Raw genomic sequence first — 9,632 nt, 5'->3', positions numbered from 1 at the left:
TGTTTGGATCTTTACCTGTAAATCCCGTAAACACAAAAAAAACGTCACATCGAATATTGAGACACATGTATGGAGTACTAAATGAAGTCTATTTATAAAACTTTTTGCATGGATGGACTGTAAATCGCGAGACGAATCTAATGAGCCTACTTAATCTATAATTTGCAACATTGATGCTACAGTAATCATCCGCTAATTATGAATCAATCATAGATTAATTAGCATCATTAGATTCGTCTCGCGATTTACAACCCATCTATGCAAAAAAAATTGTAAATAAATTTCATTTAGTACTTTAAATTAGCAAGATTCCAACACAAAATTTTTACATGTAAAAAACTAAACACGGACGTGGGCAGCTCTAGGTTGCCCGAATTATTGGAGCACCCCCAGCTGGCCAGGCCTGCTGTGCGGTGGCCGGTGCGGCCGTGCCCGACCGCCAGCCGTGGCCCACGCAGTGGCCTGCGTCTCCGTGCGCGGAAGAACATTGGCGACGGCGGACAGCGTAGTGGTGGGGAGTCACGAAGGAGATTGGGCGTCACTTGAGGCTCCTGTTACAACTTCGAAGTAGGATCGCCCAGCAGATTGGTGAAGCCCTGAGTGATTGATGGTTCCGAATATGTTCTTCTCCTGTCTGGCGACAAGTTTTGGAGTTTAAATGATGACATATCGAACCATCCAACGAGGCGCCTGTGGATGGAGCGTTTGTTTTCTAAGCAGAAGGTCGTAGGTTCGACCCCTACCTGGCGCGGTAACTTTTTGTCACTTTCAATTTCCATCGTTTACAACTCCTCCCCTCCTCCTGCTGTCTGTTACTTTCGTCTTTCAAAAAAAAATCCACATCTCATCTCATTTAGCTGTCTGTTACCTACGAAAGATGTGTTTTCTTACTAGAAGCGCAGATCACAGGATGTCACTTTCAATTTCCATCGTTTACAACTCCTCCCCTCCTCCTGCTGTCTGTTACTTTCGTCTTTAAAAAAACAAATCCACATCTCATCTCATTTAGCTGTCTGTTACCTACGAAAGATGTGTTTCCTTACTAGAAGCGCAGATCACAGGACCTACTGAGGAAAACATGGTAAAGTCTAACAGGAGTTCCTACATGCTCTTAGTTGTGACGAATTGTTGTTTTTATCCTCCGCAGTTAAACTAGTCAGGCAATTGTTTTGTTTTCCTCCATGGTTAAACTAGTCAGACCGTACCGGCACAAGCTGTGCTTTTCTTTGGAGATAAAAGGTCAGGCGATGTTTCTCCTACGTACAGGCCTACAGTCCTCTTCTACGATCGTACAACTGGAAGGAGGGGGCAAAAAAAAAGAATAGTCTGGCTGTCGGACTTTGACCATCCCTGTGTCATACAAAAACGCATATCACTGTAGTAGAGGCACAAAGCATCGCGTCCATCCCGTGATGAAAAGCCTAACGAGGACGAGGACCCCAACCCATCGCTCTGACCATCCAAAGTCCTGTGATCTCGATCAAAGTTTCCGGACCAGAGTTCTGTGACCTGTTGTACTGGTAGCACAATATAGAGGACCGCACGACGACAAGGTGCGCCCTGATTTGGTGGCCTCGAGCACCGTCCTCGCTCTCGCTCCTAAACATCAGCGCCGAAGCAAGCAACCGCCCTTCCGTTCCTTGGCCCGGCTCGCGCGCCTGCGCCGCATCGATCCCTACGCGACCGTACTACCCCGCTACCGCCCAACGCAGCGATTATCGGCGGGGACGCCGCGGGCGGTCGCTTCCACGCCACCTGAAGCGGTTTCCGTTTCGCCCGCTTCGTCGGCTCGTGCTCGTCCGCCGTCTCTCGCCCAGCCCCGCGCCCGCTCTTACCGTCTGTTTGGTTGGAGAGCGGGACGAGCTAGGTCGGAGCGGACCCGTCCCCGCGGTTGTTTGGATGGAAGAGCAGAGGATTGGATTGGCTCCAAAAGAAAATATTCCCTCTAGATGCGAGTTCACCCCGTCCTCCGAAAACTGGTGGACGGAGCGAACCCGCTCCCCTCCGTGCCTCTTCCGTCTGCTCTGTCAGCACTCGCCGCCGCCGCCTCCTGCCGCGCCGGCGGCGGCGGGACGAGGCGAGTGGAGAGACAGGAGATGGAGAGAGAGGAGACTGACATGTGGGGCCCACTAACGGAGTTAGTGTTGTCATCCATCCCGTATTCCCAATTCCCTCAACCAAACATGTGATGGGTTGACTCCGTCCCCAAAATCAAAGCTGCAACCAAACAATGGATGAGTTGGCTCAATTCTCAAAACGAGAGTTGGAGCCAACCCAACCCTTAGCCAACACATCCATTGTTTGGTTGCAGATCTGATTTTGGGGATGGAGTCAACCCATCACATGTTTGGTTGAGAGAATTGGAATACGGGTTGGATGGCAACACTAACTCCGTTAGTGGGCCCCACATGTCAGACTCAACACTAACTTCATCTCCTCTCTCTCCACTCGCCTCGTCCCGCCGCCGGCGCGCCCCGTCCCGCCGCCGGCGGCCACCTCGGGCCCCCGGCAGTGCCTCCTCACCCCGTCGCCCGGACCTCGCCACCGCCGCCGGATCCGCGCCCGAGCTCGCCGCCGCCGCTGGATCCGCTCACGGCCGAGCTCGGGGCCGCCGGATCCACACGCGGCACCGGCCCGTCCCTCCGCCCCTCCACCGCCGCGGGCGAGCTCCGCCGCCACGGACGCACTCCGCCGCGGGCGACGAGGACGGGCGGCGCGGGTCGGAGGCGATTCGGCGGCGGGCGGCACGGCAGGAGGCGGCGGGCGGCGGGTGCTGATGGAGCGGACAGAAGAGGCACGGACGGGAGTGGGTTCGCTCCGTCCGCCATTTTCTGAGGGACGGGGTGAACCCGCATCTGGAGGAAATATTCCCCTCTAGAGCCAACCCAACCCTCTACTCTTCCATCCAAACAACCGCGGGGACGGGTCCGCTCCGATCTGTCTCGTCCCGCTCTTCAACCAAACATACGTAAAAAGTCAGGACGCTCTCGGAGAGTAAAGCCTCGCGCCCACGTTGCTGTCACTGTCGCATCAGGGGGAGCGCGAGGCTCTCCTTGCCTTTCCTCCTTGTCTCCGAGCCGCGGACCCGACGCCGGGGGCTACTTCGAATTACCCAAGCCGCGGACGGCCTCGGCCTCCGCCGCCGCCGCTGGGCCCGGCCGCTGCGCCTGCGTCTGCGTGGTGCACCCGCGCCGGATTATCTATGGCTGCACGCCGCAGTCTTCTCGTGACCTCAGAGTGTGCCTGCGCCCTGCGCTGCGCACACCTATGGCCTATCAATCACGTCAAGACTTGAGGGGTGGCGAGTGAATCCATCTAGGGTACCCTTGCCCCTCGTGCAATGTACAGAGGGAGCGCGGCCCCCCCGGTCCGGCGATGGATCGGTTCGAATCGGCGCGCAGATCTCCACGCGACCAAGATTCACAAACGTGCAGGAGCAGAGGGGCAGGGCGCTGCTGCCTCTGCCTGGCTCGCTGCCACTGGCCAGGCCGGCGAGCAGAGCCAGTCCATCACAGGCCTGCCGACCCATGGAAGCGGCACCTGAGAATCCGTGCTCCTTGCATACGACCGTCTCGTCCCCCTGCGCCCGCGGCCGTGCGAGCCCCGGCCGGCCGGCGGGGCCTCCTGGCCTCCCTCTCTCAAGACCCGCCCGCTACGCTGGGGGCACCGCACAGGAGCAGCAGAGTAGTTTGCATGCCCCGCTCCACGTGATCTCTGATGCGGGAGGCCGTGACTGCGACTGCGACCACACCCCCGACTCCACCAAACCTCGTGAGGAAGGGAGGCCGGGAGGGAGGGGCCAGCCGGCCAGGCCCACAGGCGGCGCGCGGTGTTCGAGTCTCCGGACGCGACGCGCGGTGCCGTTCTAGTAGCCCTACGGAGGGAGGAAGCGGTCAGTGGTGGGTGGGGTTCGGTTCGGTTCGGTTCGGTTCAGGAGGTGCTCGTGCAGGTGTCGATGGTGGTGGTGCTCCTCCCTCCCTACTCTGCCGAGTGCCGAACTGCCCATGCTCCCCAAGCAGCTGGCTGGCTGCATGTGGTCGCGAGGGAGCTTTTCGCTTGCTTTCCTTGGGCTCCTCACCTGAAAAGAAACATTTCGGCATGATGATCCGTCCTTGCTAGTTCCGGATAAAGGCCGGAGGCTACTAGTACTAATGCTTCTTCTTCTTTTTTTAAAAAAAATGAGTCTACTAGCAACCACAAGCTTCATGTGGCTAAATTCAATCATTGTGGTGCCTGGTTGCGACTTGTGAGTGAGCGAACCAACCGATAGAGTGATGATGGATACTACCGTGTTAAAGAGCAGGGGGGTTCATTGGCCTAAGTGTACATTGTAGCCAGTATATATTATCAGTTCTACATCCCAGTGCGAGAGCTTGCCTGGTGATTTGGTAGGTAGTAGACTGCAAATTAAAAGTGGCGATGCGCAAATGGAATGGACCAAAAGCGGAAAAGATGCCAAGGATTTATTCGGGAACCGCTTATAACCACCCATCACGGTATCAAAAAAACTTGATCTGCGGGGGTAAGACCGCCACCCCCACGGCATTGTTTAAGAGGTAGAATGACTTTCTCACAGCAGGTCAAGAAAACCCCCGAACCCCTGCCCTCACCCGTACACGGGGGCCCGTCGCCTTGTGAGTTAGGCCGGGCTCCACAGTGCTTTGGACATGAGGCATGCGATGAAGTTTTTTTAACCGGAGGTGGAAATTCGCCCCTTCCGAGGATCGAACCCACGACCTCCGGAGTGCCGCCGGACTGCCGGAACCAATTAGCCCGACATCCTTTGGCACCCATCACGGTATCACACGAACAGTGTACTGTGAGAAAATGAGAGCACGCTCCCAATGCAATCTCGTGGATGGTTGCTGGTCTCGTAGGATCAGAGCATGATTGAGGTCGTTTTCGGTTGGTCCACTCGGATCTCCAAAGCAAAACATTCTCAAAAGCTGCGTTGTCGACGGTTAAACTCGATGCTAGAGTATTTTTTTTATTTTGCCTGAAATTACTCCCAACGGGATGAAGCACACCGTCGTTGGACTCTGCTGGTTGATGATTTTTCTCCGCAAGGAGGAAGTATTGATTTACCCCGGTGAAATTGCGTAAGACCCCGGCCCCTTGTCTCTTACATTGGGCAAAATCCATCATGTGATGCTACGAAACATTGTCTCTGGCTTTTGCATAATTACTCTAAATGTTGTGCGGAGCATCAAAATTTGTCTCGGTTGCTGTCCGGTGAGGAACTGAGGATAACTAGTAGAAAGGCCCGACTGCTTTAAATACATGCATCATTATTTTATCCCACTATCATGCCATTTCTAGAGGTTGTGACGACGGGTTCAGTATTGAGTATTTCTTTAGTTATCACTAAACGTTGTGTGGGTTCTCTTAGATATATACAAAAGAAGTACATTGCAGCCCGATGTGATATCCAATACTGACGTGCAATAGGCATATGCTATGGTACATGTCTATACCTGTTGACACTCAAAATTGGCATAACTTGAAGTAGGCAAGATAAAGGCCAAAATAGCCAATTCAATATTAACTCTTATTATTTTGCAAATTTGGCATATATGACCATTGTGCAGGATATGAAGATCGTTTTGGGATATTCTGGATATGATTTTCATCAATGAGACAAAGATGGTCACAAAAGGCATCAAGATGAGGTCAAATCATGGGTTTTAATGCACCAAGACGAAGCCCTCGTCGAGAAGATCGAAACGGACATATCGATCGCCTAATTCAGAGTCCGGGTGTAGGAGTTATGGCACCAGAAAGTTCGCCTATCTGGGCAAAACCGGTCTGACCGGATTTGGGGACCGGTCTGACCGGTTTTGGCTGCTGTGCAGCACGAGGAGTCCGGTCTGACCGGATTTAGGGACCGGTCTGACTGGTTTTTAGTAGATTAGTCCGAATTCGAGTTGTAATTTGATTCTAGGTCGGTTTGTAACATATTTTTGACCTTCCACGGGTATAGACCTTCCCACCCTATAAATATAAGGGTTAGTTGGATCCATGCCACTACAACTTCTTGAAGTTGGATTTCATGTTGAAATCCATGCCATTGAGTGGCATGATTTTGAACGTGAAACCCAAATTCATGGAGTTGTGGTGGCATGAATCGAATTTTCCCTAAATATAAAGGGCTATGGCCGATTGAGACACACCCAATCGAACAATATAAAATACATCTACTTTTTACCTCTAAACCCTAGTCTTTTCCAATCTCCCTTGCTGTCCATCGTGATCTCCACGGCCATTGATGGCGTCCTAAGCTCGCTGGTCGACCTAGGGCACGTCCAGCGACGTTCACGCCCCGACGGGGTCCCTCCCGGGCGAGAGCTTCGACGGCCTTTACTAGTTTGCTCGTAAACTAGTCGTTCTTCGTCACGTAAGCGCGTTGGTTATCCTTTGCTGGTTTGCTCGTAAACCTTGCCGCTCTTCACCACGTAAGTGTGATAGTTATCCCTCGAGACGACCGATTCCAGCGAAACCCTAGAAACCGGTCTGACCGGTTTGCTCAACCGGTCTAACCGGTCCGTGTGGCCTTGCTGCTCTTCGGTCCCTTTGCGACTCGCACGTTCGAGTGCTCTCGTGTGTTGATCGAGATTTGCGTCAACACATTTTGGCGACTCCGCTGGGGAAGATAATTCTGGTTATTAAAGCGACCGAATTTTTCTACCCTAGCCCTGTGTTAATTGATCTACTATTTTGGTTCACCCTTGTTATTGCATCTGGTCTCTTTAGACCGATTGCAAATATAATTGTGGTATTGCATCAGGCTGCTCAAGCCGATTGCACTCTACTTTGCTTGCTGCTGTATATCAAAAATCAAAAGAAAGGATAAAGTGTTGGTTATTGATTGCTTGGATTATCAAATATATCTGGATTTATTAATTACAAGACCAGAAGCATCAAGACCTACTAAGAAGTATACATGGCGGGTTATTCATATGTACCACAACAATATTACTACAACACGCTTGAGGTACAGTTTGCAAATGAGTTGAGTAATTCTAGTATTAATTTTGCAAACACCATGAATTCTCGTGTTGATGTTGCTAGTCATGATAGTAGATATATTATTGCGTCAGCTAGTCATTATTCAGATAATGCTTCTCATCGTGCATATTATAATGCTGAAAGTTGTATGCAAAAGCCTATGTCGCATAATATGTCTGCTTTGGGATTTAATTCTACTGCTAGTAACATGCAACACGTAAATCATTACACATCGGTGGAACAAGGTCAAGTACCGATGTATAATTACCAAGGCCAAACTAGTGTGGTAAGTTCGGCCGTTCAGTATGAAACATCTCATGCCGCTAATTCTTATAATATACATGGAGGTGTTTCACCTATTTATTCATCGGCAGCACACATACAATTTGTGAACCCCTCGGGGGGCATGCCGATGGATGAGAAAATTGGCCATGCTAATACCAGCGCTCCGGCCAATTGTTCTCAAATGTCATATGCTACACAATATGGCTCTGATAGTCATAATTCGGTCTCTTATGCTATTACTAGTTCCAACCGAATTAATGAAATTTCAGCACCATATTCGAATCCTAATATTTATGATTCAACATCTTATGCTTCCAATAATGCTGACCGAATTATTGAAAATTCAGCACCATATTTAAGTCCTAATATGCATAATTCGGCTTCCTATGTTTTCAATAATGACAGCCGTGTTAATGCAAATTCAGCATCATGTGCAGCTCCTAGTGCTCATGATTCGGCTTCCTATGATTTTCATAATGCCAGCCGAATTAGTAAGAATTCAGCACCTTATGTGACTTCCAGTATTCATGGTTCGGCCTCGCATGTTACTCCTAACTCTAGCCGAACCCATGAGAATTCAGCAGGTGCATGTTTGTCATTGAGTGACTCACCTTCTCCATCTGAGCTTGATATGGATGTGCTTTGGCCTGATTTTCGTAAGCATTGCACTTTAATTTATGATCCACAATTTGTCAAGTTTAATGGAGGGGATGGTGCGAGCACCTGGGAGCATATCAATCGATATGTAGCAAAATTGGAAGGTGCTACAGATCTTGTGAAATCTGTTTTGTTTCCTTGGTCATTAGCTGAAGCTGCGTCTTTATGGTTTAAATCATTATCTGATCATGAGATTTATACATGGTCCCTGTTAGAGAAAAAGTTTCATGACCGCTTTTCTAACAATGTTAAAGATGATTCGGATCTGAGTATTAATTCTTGTTCCGAATCTGTTTTGTCAAAAGAAATAGATCTAGTTGTAGAAAAGCGTGTCAAGCATAAAGGGACAGCTCAGCTAGATTTCTCTAAAGCCAAAGGACCCATTACTTTGGCTAGTTTGACTCGTGTTAGAGAGGATGGTGATCGTAATGGAGAATGCGATATAATCGAACAATGTTTGGTTGCTGGAGTAGAGACACATCCTTTGATTTCTCCTGGACAACGGGAACTGAAAGCCGCTGAAGCTCCTGCCCAGGCGGCTAATCAGAATGAAGTCCAAACATCGGACTGTCCGGTGGCCACCACCAGACTATGCGGTGCACCGGACTGTCTGGTGGCATCTACCGGACTGTCCGGTGCTGAGATGTTGTCAGCACCAGGCCCTGATTCAACATCTCAGACCACAGAGGCAGCCACATCTGTTGTGGATCCAAAAGCTAAAGACAAGAGGGAGGCTATGGAGCATCACCGCCATCATCAGGAAGGACGGGACATGATTCGGGTGAAGCCGCCGCGTCTCTCTAGCACATTCAACAAGGTAAAACTTACAAGCGCTTTACCTAGTTCTCAATCTGATCATGTGTCTTCTGTTGATAAATCCATTAGTGATATTATCTTGCATAATTCTGAAAGATCGATTGAGATTGGTAATTTGCTTGTTAACAATAAGATGGTTTCAAAAGGGATCGGCCGATGTTCTATTCGAATTAGAAAGGCCGATAATAGTAATATGTTGACTTTTAAGTTTGATCCATCTTTATTGCCAAAGTTTTTATCTACTTGGTTTGTTTGTGGTAATCCTAAATCTAAGAGAAGAAAACCAAAGATGACTTGTGTCGAGAAGGCTGATGATAATATCTTAGCTAGTTCTAAATCATCGTGCCAAGAAACCAGCTCCAAATGTATGGCCGAATGGATTTGTGAGAAATTTGAACCATTCGTTTGCCCAGCTCTAAAGCCGTCTCCACAAAAGGATCGGCTAAAGAAAATTAAGTATACTTTTGATTTGACTTTGAGTGATCATATATTTGATGCCTTGCTGGAGCATAATCTTATTAGAATAGTTGATCACCGAGTCATGCCATCACCTCAGAGCTTAGAAGTAGAGACATATTGCAAGTTGCATAATTCTTTTGATCATAACACTAGTAATTGCAATATGTTTCGTCGGCTAATACAATCGGCTATAAACAAAGGACGATTGAGATTTGCTGAGAATCAGGAAGATGACCAGTTGAGTCCAATTGGTCGTGATGGCAGTAGTAAACCAAATCGTCTTAATTCATCCAAAGATCAAAAGACGATTGATGAGGAAAGCAGTTCGAGTCCCCCAAGTGATGGTGGAGGTAGTGTTTGTGATGTGCATATGAATTCTTCAAGTTGCAATGACTCCACCAAGGTTGTAG

This window comes from Panicum virgatum, chromosome 5N (genome assembly GCF_016808335.1).
Source record: "Panicum virgatum strain AP13 chromosome 5N, P.virgatum_v5, whole genome shotgun sequence".
Taxonomy (NCBI): domain Eukaryota; kingdom Viridiplantae; phylum Streptophyta; class Magnoliopsida; order Poales; family Poaceae; genus Panicum; species Panicum virgatum.
The sequence above is the reverse complement of the archived record's forward strand: the minus strand, read 5'-3'. Positions refer to the sequence as shown.